The sequence below is a fragment of the Rosa rugosa genome, chromosome 6 (assembly GCF_958449725.1).
Source record: "Rosa rugosa chromosome 6, drRosRugo1.1, whole genome shotgun sequence".
NCBI lineage: Eukaryota > Viridiplantae > Streptophyta > Magnoliopsida > Rosales > Rosaceae > Rosa > Rosa rugosa.
Genome location: NC_084825.1, coordinates 48,295,882 through 48,310,703, shown reverse-complemented (window position 1 = coordinate 48,310,703; position 14,822 = coordinate 48,295,882).

Below are 14,822 nucleotides of genomic sequence, written 5' to 3'. Positions count from 1 at the left end.
ATACAATCATTCCATATTCATTAATTTTCTAAAATGGTCGAGTTAATGTAATTAGCCCATGTAAAATGTACTTGATGTAGATTGATTGCTTTAAGATTTTTTTTTTCCGCCCCTACATTTTTCTCCACATAGGTGTCTGATTCTATGGGGTGGTCAAGGAGCACATAATAGTTGTGTAACTGTAGAGTTTGCTTAATATATATATAATTATCCCTTAATTTTGGCACATTAAATAATTTTGAATGTGCAAGAGTTTTTGCACTATAATTTAGTAAACTCATTATTATCATTCATTGTTTTACAATTGAAAATGAACTTTACAATATTAAGAAATTTATTTCTAATATCAAGGCAATTTAAATACACATTCTTTTTGAAGGAATAAACCTAAAAATTTATTGAAATAGGGACAATGAGTACAACCGTAAATGATGTTCATCCAGTATTGAAATAAACAATTTTAAATTTGTTTTTACAATTGAAATATAAACTTTACATTTTCGAACCTAATATAAAGAACATTATAACACTTCATCCATCATCTCGACTAGCACTTTGCAATGTAGTCTTCAAAAACCTCCCAACTACTAGTGCCCTGCATGTTGTGATTCCTTATACAATTGCAAATTACCTTCATAGATCTATTTCAAAGGTAAAACTCTATTAGGATTTACATACATATATCCAAAATATATTATCTAAATTATAGGTATATTAATTGTCAATACTATAGGTTATGGAATAAACAACCTATGATATAGAGTCACACAAATAATTTAAAACTACAAAAACAAACATCTAAATCATAGGTATTACATATTAAAGCAATTTAAGTATCTGGTAATTAGAAACAACGATTCTACTTTGAAGGAATGAAACTAAGTTTTGTAACAGATTCATAAATTGAAATTTCTAATTACTAAACATCTATCCAATTCAAGCTTTACACAAAATCAAGAGATTAACAAAGATATTATACTAAATAAATCTGATGAATAGGTAATTTGAATTACGAATATGATATATGTACCTATTTGAAAGAAACTCTCTAACCCATAAGAAAATGATGAAATAAACCTCATCAATAGGTCGTTTGAAATCATCCTTTGAAATCTTATGCAACTTTGTGAAAGGTCTCCACCCAAAGAAAAAATGACGAATGAATTCACTAGTTTCTATATATAGGAAGAAACATACCAAAAATTCATCATTATATGATAATAATGAGATTAATGTAAACATCTAAAATTAAGTACTGATAAAAACCTAAAGTAAAGGTAATACCAACAATAACGTCAATCAAACTCCATAATATTTGCTAGATGATTTTGACTATTAATCATATTTAATAGGTGAATGGGGAATTTGATAGTGGCAGCTTTAGTAATTCTTAACAACATTGAGTTTTAATATTTATCCTATTTAATAGGTTTTTTTATTTTAAATAAACATAATTAATTGGTTTGGGTGTATATTAAAACACTCTTATGGATGAGTTTATTCTAAAAGGGGTGTGTGAATTTGGGTGTAGAATCAAATTCCCCGTCTATATAATTCTTAGGTTCACCCCTAGGGTGAACTAGCATATTCACCCTCATTGTTGATTAGCATACTTTTACTTAATAAATTTATCCAACCATTCATGTTGTATAACGTAATACAAAGATTAGCTCTGTAAAAAATCAATCAAATTGAAGATCTTTTAGTTATTCATTTCTATGAAATACATGGACGGTTCATCATAATAGTAGTGAGTGTTGTTAGAACCATCCATTTGTTTGATTTAATTAGATAATTAAACGATTCTGATTCGATTACTTTTTTACAGAGATGATCTTTAAAGGCTAATTTAAGATATGAACCATTGGATTATAAATTTATTGAATAAAATTATATTAATCGACAATGGGGGTGAATATGCTAGTTCACCCTAGGGGTGAACGGTGAACCTAAGAATTGTCAGGTCTATATTTGATTGGTTCTCTTAATTTTTTTTTTTCATCCCTCTACAAAACCCCACCAAATTTGAGTAATATGATTGATCTAGACCACCACATGACAATGTCACTTGATATTCCGGGACCATAGAATAATTACATTTAATTGTTGGGCCATATCAAAATCGGGGCCCCAAACTGAGTCAGTTGACTATAAAGATGGACTCCTTGATCGAATTTTCATTTACTGCAGAAACAATAAACACCAGAATGAATGAATGAAAATTTTGGAGATTGGAAGCGGTAGTTTCATTTGGCTACCCTTAGAAAGGTATTTAAACATTTGATGAATGAAGGGATAGAGCCCTTGTGGGTATTCAATGAATGAAGGTATTTAAACAACTGGGGGCGGGGCTAGCCATAGCCATACATGGGGATCAAGGGCCAGTCAGTTATGATGAATGAAAGTGGTAGAGCCCTTGTGGCGAGGAATGATGGTGATGGCAGTAGAACACACACTCTGTGAGTCTGTGTTGCTGAGTTGGGTGAGCAAAATCTATTTCTTCACGGTTCGAGTGTTTGGTCTGTTATGTGGAGGTAATTCAGCATACATAATATTTGTTCTAATATTTGGTCCAGGCTATGTGGTGTCCTGTAGACATTGATACTAAGGAACAAATACCGCCTAATCATCTCTTATCTTCTAAGCAAAAATGGCAATGATATGGGGCCTCAATGAGGCTTAAGATTTGTGGCCTTAAATCCTAAATGTCATGTAAGTAAATACAAATTTTATTTTCAATTCTACATAATATATCTTGTCATATCATACTATTGCAACACCAACTTTATCCTTTTACATTTCCTTTTAGATGTTAGGGATTGAATCAATTACATTAATGAATTTAATTAGGTGACAAAAAAATATCAACTATTAATTATGTATTAATTTAAAAGATATGTCTACAGATTCTTTGACCAATATTTTTCTTCATTTAGTTAAATTCTTTCCTTTAATTTTTCTTTCCAAATGGTATTAATATATTGAATTATGTGCCAAGAAATAGACGTTAACTTTTCTTTCCAAATATTGATTAATTTCATCCAAAAAAATAGCATTAATAAATTGAATTTGGGAAATACTTATGTCTAAATTAAGAGGTAAGAAGTTAGCAACTATTAATTAACATCTACAATCTAGATATAAGGCAAAAACAAACAAAAAATAATAAATTCAGATCTAACGTTTAAACACTAGCTACATAAAGAGAAAACAATGAACAAAAGAATACAGGGCCCTTCTAGTGAGGGATCCCTTTTTTTGGTCTTTTCTAGGGATATGGCATTTGACCAACTTTTCGATCATATTTTAATATCTTAACCGTCCAGATTTTAGGTTCAAATGTGTAGATCACTTCTGCAAATTTTCAGCCAAATTGATTATCGTTAAGGCATTCAAAACGGCGACTTAAGATTATAAGTATGAACGGTTCAAGTTTGACAGATTTGGTTCGTTCATTGATTTATTCTAGTTTGATACCTTAACGATCACCGATTTGGCTAAAAATTTGCAGAAATGATCTATACATTAGGACCTAAAAACTGAATGGTTGAGATGCCGAAATATGATCGAAAAGTTGGTCTAATACTCTATCCCTATAAAATACCAAAAAAGGGATCCCTTAGTGGAAGGGCCCTCCAAAAGAATATATACAATCATGGGGATCAAGGGCCAGTCAGTTATGATGAATGAAAGTGGTAGAGCCCTTGTGGCGAGGAATGATGGGGAATGATGGTGATGGCAGTAGAACACACACTCTGTGAGTATGTGCTGCTGAGTTGGGTGAGCAAAATCTATTTCTTCACGGTTCGAGTGTTTGGTCTGTTATGTGGAGGTAATTCAGTATACATAATATTTGTTCTAATATTTGGTCCAGGCTACGTGGTGTCATGTAGACGTTGATACTAAGGAACAAATACCGCCTAATCATCTCTTATCTTCTAAGCAAAAAAGGCAATGGTATGGGGACTCAATGAGGCCTAAGCTTTGTGGCCTCAAATCCTAGATGTCATGCCATGTAAGTAAATACAAATGTTATTTTCAATTCCACATAATATATCTTGCCACATCATACTATTGCAACACCAACTTTACCCTTTTACATTTCCTTTTAGATGTTAGGGATTGAATCAATTACATTAATGAATTTAATAAGGTCTGCTCACCTAAGAGACTGTGAGGGACAAGTGAATCTGACTGTTGAAAATAAATACACAGTTTTAAGTTATTATAATTTCTGCTTTTATATTTAATACATCTGGTTAAGATTCACTTGTCCCTCACAGTTCCTTAAAACTGTCCCTTAGGTGAGCAAATATGTGAATTTAATTAGGTGACAAAAAAAATATCAACTATTAATTATGTATTAATTTAAAAGATATGTCTACAAATTCTTTGACCAATATTTTTCTTCATTTAGGGGTGTGTGTGTTTGGTGGGGTGGTAAGGCTTTGGTCTCATATATAAGAGGTCAGGAGTTCGAGCCCCATCAAGGGTGGGAATGGGGTGGGGTTTTTTTTAAAAAAAAAAAAAAAAAAAAATATTTTTCTTCATTTAGTTAAATTCTTTCCTTTAATTTTTCTTTCCAAATGGTATTAATATATTGAATTATGTGCCAAGAAATAGACGTTAACTTTTCTTTCCAAATATTGATTAATTTCATCAAAAAAAAAATAGCATTAATAAATAGAATTTGGGAAATACTTATGTCTAAATTAAGAGGTAAGAAGTTAGCAGCTATTAATTAACATCTACAATCTAGATATAAGGGATAAACAAACAAAAAAATAATAAATTCAGATCTAACGTTTAAACACTAGCTACATAAAAAGAAAACAATGAACAAAAGAATACAGGGCCCTTCTAGTGAGGGATCCCTTTTTTTGGTATTTTCTAAGGATATGGCATTTGACCAACTTTTCGATCATATTTTAATATGTTAACCGTTCAGATTTTAGATCCAAATGTGTAGATCACTTTTGCAAATTTTCAGCCAAATTAATTATCGTTAAGGTATTCAAAACGGCGACTTAAGATTATAAGTATGAACGGTTCAAGTTTGACAGATTTGGTTCGTTCATTGATTTATTCTAGTTTGATACCTTAACGATCACCGATTTGGCTCAAAATTTACAGAAATGATCTTTACATTAGGACCTAAAAACTGAATGGTTGAGATGCCGAAATATGATCGAAAAGTTGGTCTAATGCCCTATCCCTATAAAATACCAAAAAAGGGATCCCTTAGTGGAAGAGCCCTCCAAAAGAATATATACAATCATACATATTTTTCACATTATATTTCTAAAATTTGCAAGAACCCAACAAAGGTTGAATTCATATACATGTGTTATGCAAATCTATTAATCGAACGTATGTGCAAATCTATTGACTGAATTACATGAAATTTTTTGTACTCTTGATTGAAGAAAAAAAAAATTGTTGTTTAAATCTAAGGATGAGTATAATGAAAAGAAAAAAAAATGAAAGAAAGCCAAAAAAAAATTTCTTTAGAAGAAAGCCAAAATAATTTAGAGTCATTAGATTTTGGAATGATAAGATGATATTTTTCTCAAGAATTACATAGCATGATTTGACAAATAGGTGATGTGTGTGGATGACATGACATGACACTTAAGATTGAGGCCACAAATCATTTTCCAAAGCAAAAATTAATATGAACATAACATAAAATTAGCCTTAGGGAAAATTCTATAATGTGTTAACGTATGACATGCATACAATTGCCTTAAAAGTGGTAAAATGAGTCCTCAAAATAGTAATATTAGTCCTCAAAGTGGTAACATGAGTCCTTAAAGTGGTAAATTTTCTTAGTTACCACATGAGTCCTTAAAATAGTAATAATAGTCCTCAGAGTAGTAACATGAGTCCTTAAAGTGATAAATTTTCTTAGTTTACCATATGAGTCCTCAAAATAGTAATATTAGTCCTCAAAGTGGTAACATGAGTGCTTAAAATGATAAAAATAGTTGATGTATGAGAAATGTTAACATACCATAGCTTTACCCTTAGCCTTACTATCATGATTAGAGCTTATTGACTATAGCCAGCATGCAGCTAGCTAGCACCAAGTACCACATATGATGCATGATGTGGTAGCTACCAATCTTGTTTAAGTCAATTACCACATGCCTAACGTCCTCAATTAATAATTAGGACAAATACCTCAAATTATTGTTTAGCCAAAAGGATGAATCGGAAGAACCCCCACATACATGCCCACTTAAAAACCCACATGCATTGACCAATATATCATTTATTATTAGATCTCAGTATTGAATGTATATGGTCCTCCACCTTGAATAGAAGAAAATGGTTTCAAGTGATTAGCTAGAACGGAAAGTGAAGAAAGTAAAGCTACCTAAGTAACGGTCTAATCCCATAATTGAAGTTGAAGGACTCTTGCGGTTTTTTCTTAATCTAACAAGACTGTAAGAGGTTTTTTTTTTAAAAAAAAAAAAAAACACAACACTATAAGAGGAGAGGGACATTACATGTTTTCCCAAGAACAATTCTTAGGTTCACCCCTAGTGTGAATGAGCATATTCACCCCTATTATCGATTAACATACTTTTATTTAATAAATTTATAATCCAACAGTCCATATCTTAAATTAGCCTTTAAAGATCATCTATGTAAAAAATCAATCGAATCAGAAATCGTTTAATTATCTAATTGAATCAAACAAATGGATAGTTCTAACAACACTTACTACTATTATGATGAACCGTCCATGTATTTCATAGAAATGAATAACTGAAAGGTCTTCAATTTGATTGATTTTTTACAAAGCTAATCTTTGTATTACGTTATACAAAATGAATGGTTGGATTAGAAAATTATAAAGTTATTATGCGCTAATCGACAATGGGGGTGAATATGCTCATTCACCCTAGGGGTGAACCTAATAATTGTTCTTTTCCCAAAGAGAGAAGCTTAACTAATTAACTCATAACTCATTGTATTTAGCCCTTAATTTGGTTTATGACAGGTTCCGCCCCAAATTTCACCATGAAATCTAAGATGGGTTCTGTTACGTCTCATATCTCAATTTACCGGTTTACTAGTCATTTAGACGGTAAACGACAATTACCTTCATCTTTTACTTTGTTTCGATACTTTTAGTGGCCCTAAAAGTTAACTTTTTGTTTGGATCAGTTTTTGAGAATTTTTTTTTTCATCAAAATGGTAGAGGACGTTAAACCGAGTTCGTGAATATGTGGTACATAAAAATCGGAGTTTATATGCGAAAGTTATAGCGGAAAAACTAAAGTTACTGTTTGAGGTAAGTTTCTATATAAATGGAAAGTTACTGTGGTAGGGTTCGATTTTCAATCAAATCAAGTTTCATTACAAAATGGGCAATTAGCTCCGCTTTCTGGTTTTTGTAATAAAAATTATCCGATCACAGTTTTAGTTCGGTCCATATTATTCTTTTTGAGAAGTTTGAATTAATTATCCCTATCTCTCATTTCGTTTTTTTTTTTTTAAATAAATATCATCTCCATAGGTTCACCTAAACCAAAACAAAATGTATATTCACATGTTTGACAATCAAATTCTCTCTCTGAAAAAACCCTAAGGAGGCAGCTTCCAAACTTCCGCAACAATCTCGTCCGGCTGTGGCCCTAGCCTAGGCTGGCCTTTTGACCACTTCGAAGCCATATGGCTTTGCTACCGGGCGGGATTTGATTGATTGCCTGAGTAGCTCTTGGATTGGAGTGGCTGGATCACAGTTTTTGCAGGGTTGTTCTTCGCAGCGATTCCGGTGGTTGCCTCTGTATTCTGGTAGCCGTGTTGCCCGAGATTGGAGGAACTCGTTTTAACAGCGCAGGTTTGCGGTTCGAAGGAGGCGGGGGTCTTGGTGTTGTTTGGAACGGGCAATCTGGCTTTTGGGCGTGGGATGGGTCGCAGCGGCGTGGTCTGGCCCGCAGGGGTCATGACGGCGTGGTCCGGACGGCAGCAAGGCCGCATGTCGATGCATCAGAGGCTTCTGGTACGGCGGTGGTTTGTTGGGGTCATGTCAAGGCTGCCTTAATGGGCCGTGGTTGGGTTACTCATCTTTGGGCTTCTATGGTGGGCTGGGGTGTTTGCCCTAAACCCATCCCTATGTTTTAGCTTTGTCTATTTACAATAAATTCCTTGTCTTTCGGAAGATCCCGGAGGGCAAGAAGAAAATTTAAGGTATTTTTGTTTTTTAGCCTATAGAATAATAGTTAATTCTATACATCTAGGTGAAAAGTTTTTTGGTGTACCGCAATTGAGCGCATTAGCACCGGGGACTCTGTCTGCTATTATTATAGTTTAGAATTTTGTTATTCTGCTAGGCTCCTGCAGAAAGGAGCGGAATTATTTTCAAGTGTAATGGCACCTATCACCCCTGATGGGATCTATGTATCGTGCCATTCTGGGCTATGTTTGCTATGAATGAAATTGTTTCTTCAAAAAAAAAATGTAAAGAATAGGTAAAAGTTGTAGAAGAAGAAAGAACGGTGAAGATCTCAAAATATATCTTCATATTTTCGAATTATGTGTATCATGCATATTTCTACGGAAATCATGCTAATCTTCTAGACAACAACCGATTTTACCGGACCTACGTACTTTGAAAGGAACAATTCTTATATTCACCCTCTCTTGCAATTAAGGCATAATAACTTTATAATTTTCTAATCCGACCATTCATATTGTATAACGTAATATAAAGATTAGCTCGGTAAAAAATCAATCAAATTGAAGACCTTTTAGTTATTCATTGATGTGAAATACATTGACGGTTCATCATAATAGTAGTAAGTGTCGTTAGAACTATCCATTTGTTTGATTCAATTAGATAATTAAACGATTTCTGATGCGATTGATTTTTTACATAAATGATATTTAAAGGCTTATTTAAGATATGAACCGTTGAATTATAAATTTATTAAGTAAAAGTATGTTAATCGACAATATGGGTGAATATGCTCGTTCACCCTCTAAGAATTGTTCCTTTGAAAGCTGATGTGCTGGGATTGGTGATCTTTCGTTTCATACTAATGGGTTGAAGCAATGTATATGTACAGTTCCTGTCATTGTACAAGTGCTCCTCTTAATTAACGAATGGTTCAAACTTCATAGAAGTTCAATTCCTAGCTTAGCTAGGTAGAGTACATATATAGACTTTTTCTTTTTTAAGCTAGTGGTGCATGCTTATCATCTAGATATATATGCTTCAGTGGGGTGAAATTTAGATATTAATTCTCTAGGATGCTGATCTTTTTGGAATCTAGACGACAAGATAATCGATCAACTGAGGGGACGAAGAATCTTGCAGCTTTGATCGAGCAAGCTTGGTCAACTTGGAATGATGAATAGAGCAACAACCTAACCTGTGTACTATAATATCAGTGTGTTATATGAAAGCTTGATGCTTCAGTAACATACCCATCCATGACTATCTACCTGTCTGAATAGCACCGTCCATTGATATTGAATGGAAGCTATTTGAACCGTCCACCCACAAATTGCACCACAAGAGTTTGTGTTTGTTTTGGTCCCCGACTGCTCTTGCTTCATCACTCATGACAGCATAATGTTACAAACATTATATTGCCCATGTACATACTGTCGACGTGATTAGACAGTATTATCCATGAGGCCATGACTCAGGTTAGAATCCGGCAAAACTAAAGCGGAAAAACATACACGCATGTACTTAATAATAAATTACAGAGACTTCACATCTTTAAAATAATGCATGATCCCTAGCCGAGTCTATGAAACTCAAAACTGTTGAAGGAAAATCAAGTTTAGTGTGCCTTATCAAACTAGGAATAGGAATAGGAGAGAAGGTTCTAGATTTCCCAATCCTACACGGATTGGTATTCATTGTATCATTAGAACTAGTACTTTGTAATCCCTATTTATAGGGCTCCTATATATTCTCAATAATATGATTACAATTCTCTCTCGAATCTATTTTACTTAAACACGTTATCAACACGAGTCCTAACCACAAATCAAAAACCAAAAACCTGAAAATCTTCTTCATCACCACAGTTCCTAGCCCACGCTAGCCTCACCTACGCGCCCCTGCGCACGCATCCCTGCTGCACCGCTGCATGTCTGCTGCCCCTGCAGCACCAACGCACACCAACTGCATCCTTCTACTTTCCTGTGCACGTCAGTCTGCTTGCAAGCCACGAAACGTCTAGTTCGGAACCTCAGATCAAAATACTTTCTTCATCAAAGTTGTTCGTCTCTGTCTTTTCCATCTGACATCCAAATTTCAGCCTTATCGGAGTTGTTTTGAGACCGGTACACCAATCGAAGTGCAAGCTGTTCAGAAGAGAATCTGTTCCGAATTTCAACAAGTAAGTTTTTAAATTAAAGTTCCAGCTTTCCGAATTTTAATTTCTCCTTCTTTTTCTTCGGGGACTTGCAACCTCCCTTATTCTACATCCCACCTTTCTTATAACGTGGGTTCGATCATTGAAAAGCGGAATCGTGGGGATTCACGCAATTAACGAAGTAAAAGCGTTCGTAAGCATCGATTTAACGGACTAAGAGCGTTCGTAAGCTACGAACTAAGAGCGTTCGTGAGCATCTATTTTGACCATTCAAACATCACTGTTTCGGTCTAATCCAAATTTCTTGGAAATCGATTTCTTGGTAGCATTAAGGCTCGGAAATCTTAATACTAGTTTTTGTGGAAGCATTGACTCTGAAACTAATCCGTTCTTGTTTCTCCTTTTTGGATATCAAACTTGAACGAGCTCGATTTTACTCCATTGGATTCTACGGGCACGGGATATTTATTTGCCTACAATCCATGAGCCATGTTCTAAAGGAACCGCTCAAGACTCACAAACTGAGATGGAAAATTCCAGGGCATTTACCCTGATGAAGCGCCACATGAAGATGGCCCTCCAGTTTGAGTACATGAATGAGGATAACGCTAACAACCTTTGGGTTGCGCCTAGTGAACGTTTTAGTAACATTCACAACTTTCCGAACATGGAAGCACGATGGAATAATATCTGCTTCACTAAAACTTTGAAAGAGTTATGAAATATTGTTCAGAGGCTCTCTACATCATATTATTTATGCATGATTGTGCAAAACACAAAAGAACAAATTGATTGAGAAAACCCTAACATGACCATAGGAGTCATGACGTTGAGGGTATAAGGTTGGACACCATGACGCCACTTTTGGCCATGGTAGCACTATTTCCAACGCCATTGGTCCTATGGACCATATGTATTGTGTCAATACATCTCAATCAAGAGAGCATCCTCTTCATGGTATTTTATGGAGTACCTGATAAATGGTAATCATGATATCGAGCTATAAAAGACTTTAAATCTGGCGATGAATATAGAATGCCGCAGATTTTTATTTAGAATAGTCTTTTAATTTCCAAGAATTATGTAATGGCAATATGCCTTAGTCAATAAATGACATTTTGTATTAATTCTATCTTATGTGGCGCATCGAATTAAGTATGATGTCTAGGAAAGTAATTGAGATTAGTGGTACTTAAGAGAGCCTCGCTCCACCGACATCTCTCTACTTCCCTGGTCATATTTGATTAGAGTTACCAAACGGATAGAGTGACTACGATTTTTCTACGATTTGATTTTTATATTGGATTAGATTTTGGTCACGAAACTTTGATGTAATCATTGGCTATTATTAATAAAGTATCGATTTATTTTATCTCATGTCGTAGACATATTTTTCGAACTTTATTACTTCAAAGATATAAGAGCCAATGGTTTTCAGGTGGAAACACATTGTGAGAATGGACAAGAGTTCCTTTGCATCACCTCTAATGACTACGGATATAAAAGAGTCTTAGAGAAACTTATGTATCAATCTAGTAGGTTGTATGCAACCACTATTCGAATTATTGAATCCAATCATGTTATGAGAGATGATTTATGGGATTCTGACACATATAGGATTTGGCATGACCGTTTGGGACTCCCAGGTCGTGATATGATGATTCGTATATTAAAGACTTCACACGGACATCCATTTTTCAGAACGAAAAGAAGTAAAACTCGGTTTTTGGACACCGAATGAGCCCCTGCGCCTCACGGCGCCGTTCACCCCCAAATCTGGCCATCCTTGGCCGGCGCCGCCATCCCCCTGCGGCCTCAGGGTGGCATTGACGCCACCAAGGCTCCTTTGTCTCCAAAATTTACTTCTAAAGTCCATTGTGACTTCATGGCTCAACCAAAATTCTCATTGGTTGTTTCTAAAGCCCATCACTCGTTCTGCAAAGCCTGCTCTTTAGCAAAATTAGGATCGAGACCATCCTATGTAAAGGACACTAAAGAAAATATACCATTCTTGCAAAGAATCCAAGGTGATATTTGTGGACCTATTCAACCACCATGCGGACCATTTAGATATTTTATGGTGTTGGTTGATGCATCGACACGCTGGTCACATGTCATGCTATTGTCCACTAGGAACGCTGCATTTGCTAAACTCCTAGCACAAATTATTAAGTTAAGGGCTCACCACCCTGATCATCCTATTAAGTCTATAAGGTTAGACAATGCTGGGGAGTTTACATAAAAAACTTTTGATGATTATTGCATATCCATTGGGATTGAAGTTGAACATCCAGTTCCTCATGTTCACACCCAAAATGGTCTCGCAGAAGCCGTCATTAAACGACTCCAAATGGTCGCTAGGGCATTGGTAATGCACACCAATCTTCCTATTTCTGCTTGGGGCTATGCAATATTGCATGCAGCTGTGCTTATTCGTCTGAGGCCTACTGCCACTCAACCCTTTTCTGCGTCCCAGATGGTGACTGGGTATGAGCCTGATGTCTCACACTTACGCATATTTGAGTGTGCAGTTTATGTGCCAATTGCGCCGTCACAGCGCACCAAAATGGGTCCTCAACGACGATTAGGCGTTTACGTTGGGTATGATTCTCCAACAATTGTCCACTACTTAGAACCCTTGACAGGCGATCTCTTTACCGCAAGATTTGCGGATTGTCACTTCGATTAGACAGTCTTCCCATCGTTAGGGGGAGATAAGAACACGAATGTTCAACAGGAACGACAGGAATTGTCGTGGTCTGTCCCCACTCTGTCTCATCTTGATCCCCGAACCGCACAGTCCGAAATTGAAGTGCGGAAAATTCTCGATCTTCAGAACGTAGCAGAATCGATGCTTGATGCGTTTTCTGATATCGCTAAAGTGACGAGATCACACATACCTGCTGCAAACGTGCCTGCAAGGATTGATGTCCCTAAAATTAGAGGACATGACGCCATCTCAAGGTTACCAGAGCATGGCGCCAACGTCCCCACTCACAGTGATGGTGACATTGTGGCTAGGCCCATGGCTCCTGCCAGGAAGCGCGGGAGGCCTATAGGTTCGATGGATTCTCGCCCAAGAAAGAAAGCGAGTTTGACACAAAATAATCCATTAGTCATCGATGTAAATAATCCATCTCATGAGAATATTCCGGATTATGATTATGTCCAAGAGACATCATTGGGGGACGCTCCAATGTCAGAACCAACTACAGAGAATAGAGATATATCCATAAATTACACTAGTGTACATGAGATGATGGATAGAAATTCCATGGCAATTGATGATGCATTTGCATATCATGTTGCAAAAGGAATTATAGAATATGATGATATCGAACCTCGCTCTATCGAAGAATGTCAACGAAGAGCGGATTGGCCTAAATGGAAAGATGTGATCCAGGCTGAATTAGATTCACTAGCAAAGAGACAGGTATTTGGGCCCATAACGCAGACACCCCCATATGTAAAACCTGTTGGCCACAAATGAGTCTTTGTTAGAAAGCGTAATGAGAAAAACGAGGTGGTTAGATATAAAGCCCGTCTCGTGGCGCAAGGTTTCTCACAACGCCCTGGAATCGACTACGAGGCGACATATTCTCCCGTAATAGACGTTATAATGTTCCGCTACCTTGTCAGTTAGGTAGTTTCTGAAAAACTTGACATGCAGCTTATGGATGTGGTTACAACATATCTCTATGGGGATCTAGATTCAGAGATATATATGAAGGTTCCAGATGGACTTCAATTACCCAAATCAAGTGGCTCTAAACCACGGAGCGTGTTTTCAATAAGATTAAAACGCTCACTATATGGATTAAAACAATCCGGACGGATGTGGTATAACCGTCTAAGTGACTACTTGATTGGGAAGGGATATATTAATAACGAAATATGCCCATGCGTGTTCATTAAAGGAACAAGTTCCGGATTTGCAATCGTAGCAGTTTATGTCGATGACATGAACCTTATTGGAACTCTAGATGAGTTAAAGGAGACTGCTACATATTTGAAATCCGAATTTGAGATGAAAGATCTTGGGAAAACACGGTTTTGTCTCGGTTTAGAACTCGAGCACCGTAGTTATGGGATTTTGATCCATCAGTCTGCATATACTCAGAAAATCCTAAGGCGCTTTAATGAAGATAAAGCAAAGCCTGTGAGTAGTCCCATGATTGGTCGTAGTCTTGAGCCTGGAAAAGATCCGTTTCGCCCAAAGGATGAGGACGAAGAACCATTAGAGGCCGAAGTGCCCTATTTAAGTGCAATAGGCGCATTATTGTACTTAGCTCAATGCACAAGACCAGATATCTCATTCGCAGTGAACTTGTTAGCTCGACATAGCTCTGCGCCAACACGCCGCCATTGGATTGGTGTAAAGACAATCTTTCGATACCTAAGAGGTACGATTGATATGAGCCTATTTTATCCCTACTGAGAGAAGAGGAATGATGGAAGAATGGGATCGGACCCCAT